This window comes from Tympanuchus pallidicinctus, unplaced genomic scaffold (genome assembly GCF_026119805.1).
Source record: "Tympanuchus pallidicinctus isolate F22 unplaced genomic scaffold, pur_lepc_1.0 scaffold5, whole genome shotgun sequence".
Taxonomy (NCBI): Eukaryota; Metazoa; Chordata; class Aves; order Galliformes; family Phasianidae; genus Tympanuchus; species Tympanuchus pallidicinctus.
In genome coordinates this window covers 65,349,474-65,362,138 of record NW_026294769.1, presented here as the reverse complement: position 1 = coordinate 65,362,138, position 12,665 = coordinate 65,349,474, and the positions used below count along the sequence as shown (strand labels likewise).

Below are 12,665 nucleotides of genomic sequence, written 5' to 3'. Positions count from 1 at the left end.
TTGCTGTTTAAATAACATGTTTTATTTGTTCTATCACTTGAAAATGTGAAAGAAAATCACCTTGAATTCATCACTTCTACAAAAAGTTACTGGAGAACCAAAAGTATTCACCTGTCACTTTAAGATCCACATGTAACAGGACACTGGTTTCATTTCAGCACTCTCCTTCTTACGTATTTATGGAAAACAGTTAACGCTCTATAATAAAGTTCACATTCAGTGATAGACTATCCTGCTCCTGTGAGCCTAATCTTGAGCTCTACACATCATCTTCTGTTACGTCCTAAAGACAAAGACTCCACGTCACTGCCCTGCCCATACTCTGTGTTGACAATTGTGAACGCATGCACAGAAACACACACACGTTAGGGGAACAAATTGCTCAGCTTAATAGAGACATCACTTACACAGTGTGTGCAGAGATGCCCAAGAGATATCATGCCTTAGGCAGCTTCAATCTTTCTGATGATCCTCAGAGCAGAAAAGCCTCCTACACAGAGCTGTCTTTTAAAAGGCACAGTCTTACTGCTAACATAAAGTCTCGTGTCTATATTCTGCATAGCATGTCTGGAGGTGTGGCTGAGGCACTGCCTATTCGGTTGCTTTGAAGAGATTGCTAAAGAGCATATATCATGAGTAACTACTGAAACCATTTTAATAACAGTCATTTGGGGGTCACTGTCAAAAAGGTAACAGAAGAAAAACCCAAAACCATGTCCCTCTTTACACTGATACATAACACAATCTTATTTTGTACTCTAGGAAAACAGCACGCTATGACTGTTAGTCAAGAAAAATTACAGAAAAACATCTTTAATCTTACTCTACTTAAATTTACTGAACAATTTAAACTCTTAAAGAATTCTCTTCAGTGCAGTTTACTCACAAATCCGCATTAAAATAATGCAGAACAGTGCTTATCAGAACAAAGCCACTGCTAAGCTTAATTAGCCATTATTACTTCTCTTTTGAGTCATTGTAATGAGAATTTTTTATAGGGAAATCACTGCGAGACATTTTTGAAGATGTTCTAACAGATTAGATAGAGAAAAGGCTTAAAGATCCTGTAGCAGCATGCATTATTAAATGTACAAACGTACTGAACAGTCTCCATTTTCATCATCTGTGGCTCAAGGAAGAGGTAGATAGCAAGCTTTTAAACCATGCCCACATGTTTTCAACTTACTTTATTGATATTTTAATTTGCTTTCTGGTAACTCCTCCGAACACGAGCAGAGTGTTACATGCTGAAAGCATTACATTTCTCTACAATGAATTTCTTCCTCTTCAAAAGCCATGCAAATAATTTTGAAATGTAAAAAAGAAATATGGAAAATATTAAAGGATGCTTAGTTTTTTTAATCTGTTGTCCTAAGAAGTGACTTGCAGTTAGAAATGACATTCAGCTGGAGACAAAATGTTAGCATACTGAGGAGTGATACTCAGCCCTGCCAGTGTATTTCAGGATATCATCACATGGTTGCCTCAGCAAATTGCTTTTGGTTTCAGCCCTCTCTCATTACCCCTTCCCATCTGACTGAAATCAGGTGATCTTTCCAAGGCATTCCCACAGGCAGCCAGCAAGCTACTCGCTGGCAGACACCAAGCACCATATTTAGGGTGTGCCTTTTAAATACAGAGGCCAATAGGAGCACAGTTGCCTCGTTTTGTCTGCCCTGTATTGCCGACTGACTTCCCATCGTAAAGCCTCTGCCAACCAAAGGGAACACGTTCTCAAGCACTTTCTATTCCGATCTCACATATGTCTCTGCTGAAAATGTAAATAAATAAATTTTAAAAAATATTAACATGTTTAAAATCCACGTTACATAATTGGATAAAGTGTAATTAACTTTTAGCATCCATGCAATCACTTCGTTATTGCAGCTAAAAAATAATTCTCAGAACCCAGCTCTTCCAGAATCTCCAAGAAAAATACTCTCTGTTTCACCATTTTCTGATTCATTCGACTTTGGAAGCAAAATAAACACACTGCTGTGTTTAATATCGTTGCACAAGAGAATTCACAAGAATGAAATGTGTTCAAAGTTCCTAGAAAAAAATGTAGCAACGCAGGCTGCCAACTTGTTCAATGTCAAGCTCTAGGCAGTATAGCAGGACTAGCAGTAAATGACTCATAGTGAGTCACACTTTAGCTATTTTTGCTTTTAAAGTAATGCCAGGCGCTGTGTTAATATTCAACCCAGAGTAAATTTAGCAATGCAAGAAAACAAGTGTTTCCATGGCCGCTCCTTCACAATGTTTATGGTATATACACAGCCATTAGGCACAGGAATTAATCCAAATGAAGAGTATGGAAATGTTCCTCTTTCATTTATGACTAAATTTTGCTACACTGGGCTTCATGACTCACCCAACTTTAAGGAAAATGTAAAGCAACAGCAAGCAAACCATCAGTGGTACGAATAGCGGTCAGCAGCCACTGCTTTCCCCTGAATGACCGCCTGTACCATGCACACAGCTGACCTGAAGCATGCTGGCCTATCAGCAGCCCTGTAATCAAACACTAATGCAAATGAACCACTTTGAAGACAATTACGCTGCAGATGGTTTTTTAGGGCAAAACAAGACTGGTCTCACTAGTGAAACTGAATCCAACAGTCGTGGGTAACGAGTGACATGGCACTGAGGAGGAGCGAGCATGCAGGAAGCTACAGGGGAGATGGAGCCTTTGTGGCATCATGTGGAAAGGGAAAGCACTGCTGAAAAACCAGGAAGGATGCAGATTCAGGCTGAGGAGCAGATGGGTAAAATGAGGGAAGTGGTAACGATAGTACAACAGAGCTGGAATGTAACTGCCCGCGACTCAGCCGCGATGTGACAAGAGCCACAAGGCACGCATGCTGCAGCTATCTGCACAGCGGTGTTGTTTAGATGGGCAGGTATTTGTGGAATTGTGGAGTGTGAGCCCAGCTATGCAGACAGCTGACGTGCCATAACAAAACTGAGCTGGAGAGCAGGAAGGGAGAACTTATCTGTGTTGCAGGTGAGCGAATAATGGTGCTGCAGCAAAGGTTAGGTGAATACCGCTGCCCACACTAATAACAGAGCTGCCAAATGATTACGTATGATTGCTTGTTAAACTTTTTTGTTCCCATTTTAATACAGTGATTTATTCATTAGTCTTAAATTGCAGTAATTACTATTTTTACTGTAGAGGCTGATAAAGCAATCAGGAAGCTTTTACAGTTTTCATCTCAAAGAAAACTCTCTTCAGCTTTTCTGTATAAAGCCTTTCATGCTGCTATACACAAGATTTTATTTTTCCTGTTTTCCTATCTGACTGTAAACTAGTTACTTAGTTTGGGCTAGAAGTTTATAGATAGATCCTGACAAATTGTCTTCCTGGAAAGATTTCTTTCGATTCCATGAAGTCTTGAGTTGACCCATAAACATTCAATTAGAGAGGCGGGAGAATACTTAAGGCTGGACCAAATCCAAAGAAGTGAAGCAAACTACAGACACTGAAGCTCAAAATGATGAAAAATCCTGTTCAGTGGCCCCCTAGGTCCAAAAGCATCTAAATCTGCTACATCTCTTTCAGATTCTCCAGGGATCTAATGTTCAAACTACTGCTCTTGCCCAGAGCTACCCCAGTAATGAGGAATACAGCTTTGCTCTGTAAATCCCTTAGCTCTTGAAAGCAGGCACAGCTCCACCCAGGTGGATAAAGAGAAGGTGATAATGGAGATGTAGTAAGCCCAACCTCCTGCTCCTTGCTGAGTGAGCCAAACATGGGAGAGTCATATGCTTTCCTTCTCTTGGTTTTCCTTGCCCCCTTACTCTCCCAGCTACACACTGTGCAAGCCAAAGGGTTGAAGAGTGCCCTCTGCAGACTAGCCTAAATCCAAGGGGTTGCTTAAAAGCATTTGAGCAACTCTATGATGTCAGATGTAAGGCCCATCCCATCCAGCAGTCGTACTCTGATGAATAATAGCAAATACCTATAGAAGGCACGAGGCTGGGAAAGCCTACAGCAATGTTTTCCTGGTATCCTTGCCAAGCCACCTGTAATTTCATCAGGGGATCCTGGAGGATCCAGAGAAGCCAAAAGTGACATCTTCGCATTTAACAGCCCATGAGTGAATTTTCTAATTATTTGCTTTACTTCCTGGCAACAGCTGCAGACAAAATGCTATTAGATAAAACAAGCACTCCCACCACCGCACCACTGACTGCTTTGTCGTTGGGTGACTCTTCTCTCCCTCATGAGGTATTTTTGGTGACTGCTAGAACACCTGTTAAGCAACTTGCCTTTAATCCTGCAATCATTCACAGCAAGTCCAGTAACACAACAAATCTGCATCCATATTTGAGATGCTAAGACATGATAAACCTATCCACACGTGTAAAGTCTGATGGTGTGTTTCAAATGAGCGCTCATAACAGCTGAAAGGTGACAAGCCTCTCCTCAGTTGTGAGTGAATGTCTAAACACTCTAAGCCTGCTACAGAGTAAGTATAAATGCCACCAAAGACGTTTGTCTTCTCTGACTTTGTGTTAATGGTGACTGAAAGCAGTGTATCATAGGTTACCCTACACAACTACCACCTGAGCTCCCAGACAACGTCAGTAAGTGTTTGAGCACCTGCAATTCCCCAAACTGCAGATCAGAGTCACGGTTCACTTCCCCTCCATCTACACTGTATATCCACTCAGTCTTACGGTTAAAGCCCTTAATTCACTCCCTTTGTTTTACTTGATACTTGGCACACTTTTAGCTATCATGTGCAATACTATGATTGACATAGAGATGTAAAGTGCATTATGCTGACAGAATAGATTCCTCACTGAACAAAGTTTTCACATAGATGTACTCTCCTCGTGGGAGTCGAGGCACCTCGCTCAGGGCTCTGGCAGTCAGCCTGAGGTCCTCAAGCCTAGAAGATGGGTTTTGCAATCTTTTTGTGCTTCCCCAGTTCTCTTCAGCTAAATTTGTTTAGCACATTTAGGGTAGCGTAAAGAAGATTTCCAATAAACTTAATGGAATAAAATTCAAGATGGAAAGAAATCGTGCTTTTCATGATTTCACTGATGTCTAAGCCTAAGGAAATGAAACAATAAGGTTACAAAAAATTACAGTAGGCAGCCAATGCACGCGAACTTCTGATAAAGAATTAAAGGATGTTTATTCATCTTCCTGCACGTTACGAGTTCGCATGTTACTGTATGTTTCAAGTATAAATCAGGGAAATTCCATTGACTTCAGAAGCTACACAGATGCTTAAGAAACAAAGATCTAGTTCAACCTGCAGCTCTTCTGAAGAAGACTCTGAAGAGCTACTTGGCAAATAGTTTCACAAACCATAACAACACCAAGTGTTTTGTTTTCTCTGAACTGGAGTACTCTGAAGTTACTATGCATGTGATATGAAATGATGAATTATTATTTAGTCAGCATTATCTCAGATCTACTTCCCTGTTCTTCCTCAAATGCTTTTTCTGCTGGCATTCAATCCAAATGCTTTATTTGAGAGAATTCTTGTAGAATTTCTTTTGATCTCTGTGCATACTGATTAAAATGAACACATAGGAAAGGCAAAGGAAACTACTATCTCTTTGTGAGTAAGACAAATAATAAGTATCATAAATGAGTGATTAATACAATGTTCCGTAAGTTTAAATCTCTACTGGCCATGGTTTTCCTCCTCAATATCCTCCTCAATATCCTAATGACCAAAAGAGAACCTTTCAACTCAAAAATCTTTAAGATGCTTTTTTCCCTTTCTGTTTGCCTCCATCTCCTTGGGTTGTTATTCACTTTCTTTTCCATGATCACACTTGAAGTTTAAGCTGTAAGCTCATGGCACAAGCATGGAAGTCCTCCATTCTCTGTCCTTGAAATTTGTCTGAATGACATACAAAAGACAAAACAGTGAGAAAAATTGTGGTGAGATGACAGAGGCAGTTTTGCATTTTCATTGCCCAGATTTTTACAATAAAAATAATATGTGCTATTAGACCATGAAAGAAGTGAAATTGATTATGTTTTATTACGGGAAATCAGATTTTCCATACAGTATAATTCATTTATTGAAGTTTTATTGAAGTTTTCAGAATTCTGTGGGCAAACTTTGAGATCAATTTCTATGCTTCTTACTCATCTGTAATTTATAAAATATTTCTGATGAACTCATTTATGGTCACAAGACATAAGCTTTTAAAAGTTTCCATGCTGCAGGAATGGATTATGATGCGGTCAAGAAATACAGGAACTGACTGAATTAAGCTGGACACCACCAAGGGAGAAGATCTATATAAGCTAGCTATGATGCAGTGCTGGCAGAAGAACAAATGCGCATAAGTTTCACCAGAGATTTGCCTTCCCTAAATATTTCTCACCACCTGAGTGAAGTTCAAAGGTTCTTTATTGCTTTTCCACTAGAATTTAGAAAAATTTTGATGATGTGATCGATTGCATTTTGTTAGATGATGTGATTGACTGCAACATCAAGGGAACTGAATCAACATCCAGAAGCTCCCTCCCTTCCTGATCTGTGTTCTTACAAACGGTAAAAATACCATGCTGGTAGCCATCAACGTGCTCACTTAAAAGAGAATTATCTGATGACAATAACAATAAATTACCCAAACATGGTATTATCCCTAAGAGTATAATAATAATAAAAATCATTTCTATGCAACACTCCATTTCCTTTCTAGATTTCATATACTTTGGCGCTGATCTGAAAGCAAGAGTTACATCTTGCAGAACTTTTGCAATGCAGTGAAACATAGATCTTTTAAAAATATGTTTACAGATCAGATGAGAGACACAGAGATAAGAAGAGTTTACCCTTAAGCGTTCACTGATTGGAAAGGCAGATATTTATAATAAGAAAAGCCTACATCTGATCCTCCTCCTGATTTAGATAGCCCTCTCTGCTGCATGCTTTTACCATAGGGCTAAAGGGGCGATGTTTTGACACTAGTTCCTTCTGCAGTAGTTTCCATCTTTACATATATTTAAATGCACACTGAACACAGAGAGGAGGAGTCTGATGCCAGAGACAATTGGTCAATCACATACTTTGGTCAGTCACTCTAGAAACAGTCCCTTTTTGCATGCTGTCAAGGATACCAACATTTGATGGTAATTCTGAAGTCTGGATACTCATCTTAGGTACTCCATAACTGCTAATGCTGTAGTATCTTGTTTTTCCAGCTTGTTTCTCTCTCCAATAGCTCAGTGAAACAGAAGGTTTGCATGTCAGATGTAATCATCATCACTCTAACTCATTCCATTTCATTCCCGGGCACTGTACTCCCGGTCCTTCCTGAATGAGCCACCTCGTTCCTTCCAAAAAAATATCCTGACAGGAGAGTCCCTGCTAGTTTCTCTCTCTTCACTCAGGGTGCTCCTCTAACCCTATCCAAAAGTCAGGTGTCATTCACACAAATGCCTCTAAACATCTTCATATCACTCCTCAAGGGCTGCAATTTGCTCCCTCAGCATCACGCCACGAAAAATTTACTCTGGCAGGCTAAAACACAGTTATGTTATTATTTCCAGCTCTTTGAACTGAAAAATCAGAAAAAATAATAATGATAATCTAGTGCTACAGGAGAGCCACATTACAAAAGATGGCAACTGAACATTTTGCAGAGTGGCTACTTTGCTCCATGGGGCACCAGCCCTGAGCAGCATAGATCCGAGCCAATCCACACTCATGACTCTCTCCTTAAACAATCCACAAACACAATATATACGTAACTGAATTTAGACACAGATGTAATGTTCAGACTCACAAAGATTCTAGACACAAAACTCCCAGTGAAATCTATGCTGCTTTGAACTTATATGACCTGAACTCATACAAAGACTGTAAGAAAGCAAAGAACTGAACCGAGGTCTCCTAAACTGCAAGCTACCTTCTGAAGTCCTACATCAGCTCTCATTTCTTTACTAGTTAAAAGGCTGTCTACAAGGAACTTTACATAAATGACAAGTGCATATCCCACACACAGCACTGAACTGTCATAACACCAATCCCACCTTCAGTCAGCATTTTCAACTTGGGTGCTGCAGTTGCTCAACTATAATTAGTAAAGGGATCTTAAATGATTATTTTCTATTAACAATACAAATAAAAAATAAATTAATCTTATTATTTAGCTGATCTTCTGCCAATACATGTAAGAATAAAAATGAAAAGCAAAGTATAGAGATGTACAAGTAACAACTCTGTACAAGTAACTTTTACTCAAGTTTCTATTTACTTATTCATTTACACAACTGACTATTTACTCAAGTTTCACCTCTGTTACGTGGTAAGGAAAAAAATTAACCTGCCTACCTCACTGTGATGTTGTGAGGATTATTTGAATGAAATTATCATGCATTATACCACACAGTGTCATGCTGCAGCTTTTCTTCTTATCCTACTAAAAGCATATAGAGGACTTTTAGTTTTACCTAAAGTCTCTAAGAAGACTGCTTTAGGAATTTAAAGAGAATATCTTTTACAATGTTGTCTTTCTGTAACCCAAACTGAATCAAAAGTAACATTTTTCACATAATTTTCACTCAGCAAATTCATGGTTTTAAAATACATGCATCAATGGCGTATAACGGTGTCTACTTGAACATTAAATATTGAAATCTTCTCCTCTGGAAACATCTGCTGAACCCATCTTATGAACCCATCCTAGAAGAATGTTAAATCATGACACACACATTTTCTTTGCAAAATCTGCCTCAAGAATCTGTTTCCTTAGTAGAAAGGGCACAGAAGAGCACTACAACCACACTGTTGCTACCTTCTGAACTATATTACTGGTTTCCTACGACAAAATAGCTGCCAAAATCAATATTGTGTCTCAGAGTGATTTGTTCCCTTAAAAAAAGTATCCTTGCACTTGACAAATTCTCTCCTTAAATTGCTTGGCATAGCCAGCAATACTGTCATTCACCCAAATCTTAGCACTTTCTACAAAATGACTGCTAACAAAGTATGCATCTGTTGGGCATTTGTGCAGGAGGTGGTTAGCAGGGGTTCCAAAGTGCATGTTGCCAGCTACTATAACAGGGCTATGAAACCTGTCCCACTTTGTGCACTGAATGTGAAACTAAATAACCTTCAGTAAATACTACAGTGGCAGCTGGGGTCACAGGAGTAAAGATTATAGCTTCTGATTAGTTCTTTTCACAGGGTATCAGAAACTTAAACTGATACATACAGATTAAAGACAGCACTTACTTTCATTTTGTGAAGGCAAAATTCTCATACTCTGTGCCAGAAGATGCCTTTGATATGTATACTGGCATGAAATAAAAAGACTTGCTAATGCAACATTAAACACAAGGGGGGATTTTAAATTTACAAAAGATACTAATGCAAAGTTACAATTCCTACAGTAATCATGACTTAGTTCCTATAAGTTCAGTCCTGTAAAGTTCTGCTCTGTGGTTACATGCTCCAAGAAGGAAGTGAAACACGCCAGCAATTTCACCCTTTCGCCCATTTCAAAGGATATATTTATGCAATTTAGCTTAAGGAATTTGCTTAAATGTTTCACTTAATGAAAAGTAGATCACTAAGCACACTGCAGACCTGGGACCCTTACATTAAGGAGAGCATCAGTCATGTAAGGTTAAGGTCAGAAAAAAAAGTTTGTAGAACCCATGCATGCCATCATTTTGAATTTTTCTCCTATTACCAGATTGAGCAAATATGCTTACAAATGCTGCATTATTTGGAAAAGACAACGTAATCACAAGAAATGGTTAAAAAACAAATAAACAAATAATAAACAAAACCTCAACAAATACAAAACTTGTATTTTATTGCTTACAGTCTAATCAGCTTTGAGCAGAAGAATGAAACTGTTTTCCCTTAAAAATAAGAAGTGGGCATTTAGGCATGTAACACAACTCTGGAAAGAGACTTCAGAGAAATCACTTGTTCACATAAACATGTCTGACAGTGTTTTGACACATACCATCAGAGGTGGGGGTTTTGCATCATTTTGCACAAATTCCAGCTAAAGCAGCTGTACAATAAAGGCTCACAGATTGCCTGCAAACTGTCTGAAAGTTGAAGAGAACAGAAACTGCTCTAAGGCATGGTATCACCTGCTGCTGCCAGAGTTTAAAGTGGAGGTCTCCTTCCTGCAGAACTGCCTAGAGATGAGGACAGTCTGAAGGTGATGCAGTGCCTTTGCCCTTCCTGGGACTTAGAGCTGCCTCCAAAGCAAAGGTCACTGCTCAGGTGGCAGGTAACAACCAGGCAGCTCCCTTCCCCTTTCATTTACTGTGGCAGCAAATCTCAAGAACAAGATGGAAAATGCATTAGCTCTCTTTTCTGTTAAAGCAAGGTTATATTTAACTGCTTCACACTCCACATTGTACCTAAAATCCTTATGCCAAGTTAATTTCCAAGTAACAAGACGATGTGAGAACACAACATGTCCCTGTTCAGCTATTCCAGAATGCAAATGTTAAACCCTGCATAAAAGACATGCAGGGATTAAAGGTAACTCACCACGGGAGGTAAATTATTTTTGTACCTACCCCTCTGCCCCTTCGAGGTGGAAAAGGCTGGGACAAAGGAAAACTCCACAAAAGTTCATCTGAGAAAACTTGGTTGCTGTTCTGATATTTCATCTGAGCTGGCAATAAAACCAAATCCCAAGAAAGAGTAAAAACTGGACTGTACTGCATTTGTGCCCATAGTGCTTTAAATGGGTCAGGGATTATGCATGAAATTGAGCCCAAATCTGAAAAACTTCAAGTTGAAATGAAAATATTAAACAGTTAGCTGTTGGTGAAGATATTGACATACATAACTCACAAAAAGTAGTTTTAAAGTGTGTCCCAGAGTTTGCAGACACACTATAATAAACTTAATGATGAGATCTGTATTGATGAACCCTTATGAAGACATGGATCATGTTAAAAATTCAGCAGGGTGACCTTCATGTTCTCTTTAGAAAAAACAAAACAAAAAGCACCACGTAACAGAGGTGCTACAAGGTAAATCAGCAGTTTATTGAAACTAGCCAACATTACAGATTTCAAGGCCCTTCAGCTCAATTGGTATTGCAATGCAGACATTTCTGCCTCTGAGCTCACTCTGTACAGTAACACTGCCTTCTATTTGGCATAGGTGGTATCTTAGATAACACTGACAGTGTTCTATTGCACATATCAGTATACTGATTTACTATGTAAAGGCCATCAGTGAGGCGTTTTACTCTAGATGGAAATCGCAAGTCAGTTTAGCCTCTCACAGAGGTGTTAAAATCAGTGGCCATGATCCTATAAGATGTGAATATCTGTAATTTTTACGTTTGTGAATAGTCAATTCTGTGTTTAGAATTTGAGGCCTTTTTAAAGGCTAGCCATGAGTGGGGAAAACTCACAGAAGGAAGGAGAAAAGAGGAGGGTAATCATAAGAAGATCGCATTACTACATGAAATAGAGAAACCAAGCAGTCCTCCTGCTTCCAGGACACTACCTCATATGGAAGCAAATTTATATGTGTAAACATAAGCAGACTCCATTGATCTTCAGTTACCCATTATTACTCAAGAATGTCTGTTAGCATTCCTGGAGCATTTTTGAAGAAAGTAATTTTACAGAGGATGAAGAGATTATTCAGGCAAAGGAGACAGCACTGAATGCATGTTTAAGGCAGTACAATTGGGCTTACTTTGAGAAATTTAACTCATCTCTCTTTGCAGACAGAGGTAGTATTTAGTTTACCATTTCAAGAGAGGGCGGGCTGAACCAGATTATTTACTTGAATCCAAGATTATTATTTTGAATACAAGAATACTGTACCACATTCAAGACTTTGTGAAAATCAATGAACTCTTTCCCATTCAACCTTCTGAATCCCGTTAAAGACTGCAACAGAAGAAAATCTGATGGTTTTACCTTATCAGAACCAATACAAATCCTACTAACCCTAAGCTGACCAAGCTGATGAGCAGTCTGTGTACCTAACACAGTTCACAAAATACAGAACATCAGTCCATGCAGTATCTTCAGGCATATCCTGATGGCCACTGTTTGATCTCTATGCACAATCAAAACAGAAGTCCAAGTTGCTAATAAGACAGATTTGGATTTCAGGCAGTAGTAGTTTGATGATATCCTTGTTTCTTTTATTTTTTAAAAAAGAATAATTCTTACTGTGCTTATTTAATTTGAGGATTTTTCATTGGGTCTGCCAGTTACAGCTCAGTCACACAGCCTGAACTGACTGTATCACTAGGGCACACACCCCCTCCTCAGGCAATTACAGACTGGAAAGTAAATCCAAAGTCAGTTATCAAGATTTTATCTTCCCAGTTACAAACACCTGGAAATTAGGAATTACAACATGATGGCAGGGCAGTAATAATTGCATGGTTATGTAGGGAGTGAAAATTACACTTTTTTTGTGGTCTGCGACTTGCTATGTTCATTCTTAAAGTAATGCCCAGAGTTCTATTAAACTCAGACATCAGTGCTAATACTCAAATTCAAAATCTGAAAAAACATAAAGGTGGGAAACAAATGTATTAAGCCCTCAAGCTCTAGTTCTAGTGAGTGTTGAGATATCAGATCCAAAATTCACCTTGTCAAGCATGTCCTCAGACTGCATAAATCTCTGTAGGGAAGTAATCGAAAGTCCAGTGAAGTCAGCAGGAAAATT

The 12,665-nt window shown here is 38.9% G+C and overlaps 1 protein-coding gene and 1 long non-coding RNA gene across 3 annotated transcripts in view; both read right to left on the bottom strand.

Moving 5' to 3' along the window:
• NSMCE2 (NSE2 (MMS21) homolog, SMC5-SMC6 complex SUMO ligase) overlaps positions 1-12,665 on the bottom strand; it is a 127,619-nt gene that overhangs the window by 53,874 nt on the left and 61,080 nt on the right. The gene's annotated exons all lie outside the window — the stretch shown is intronic.
• LOC128091579 (uncharacterized) overlaps positions 1-12,665 on the bottom strand; it is a 460,071-nt gene that overhangs the window by 388,310 nt on the left and 59,096 nt on the right. The window lies entirely within an intron of this gene.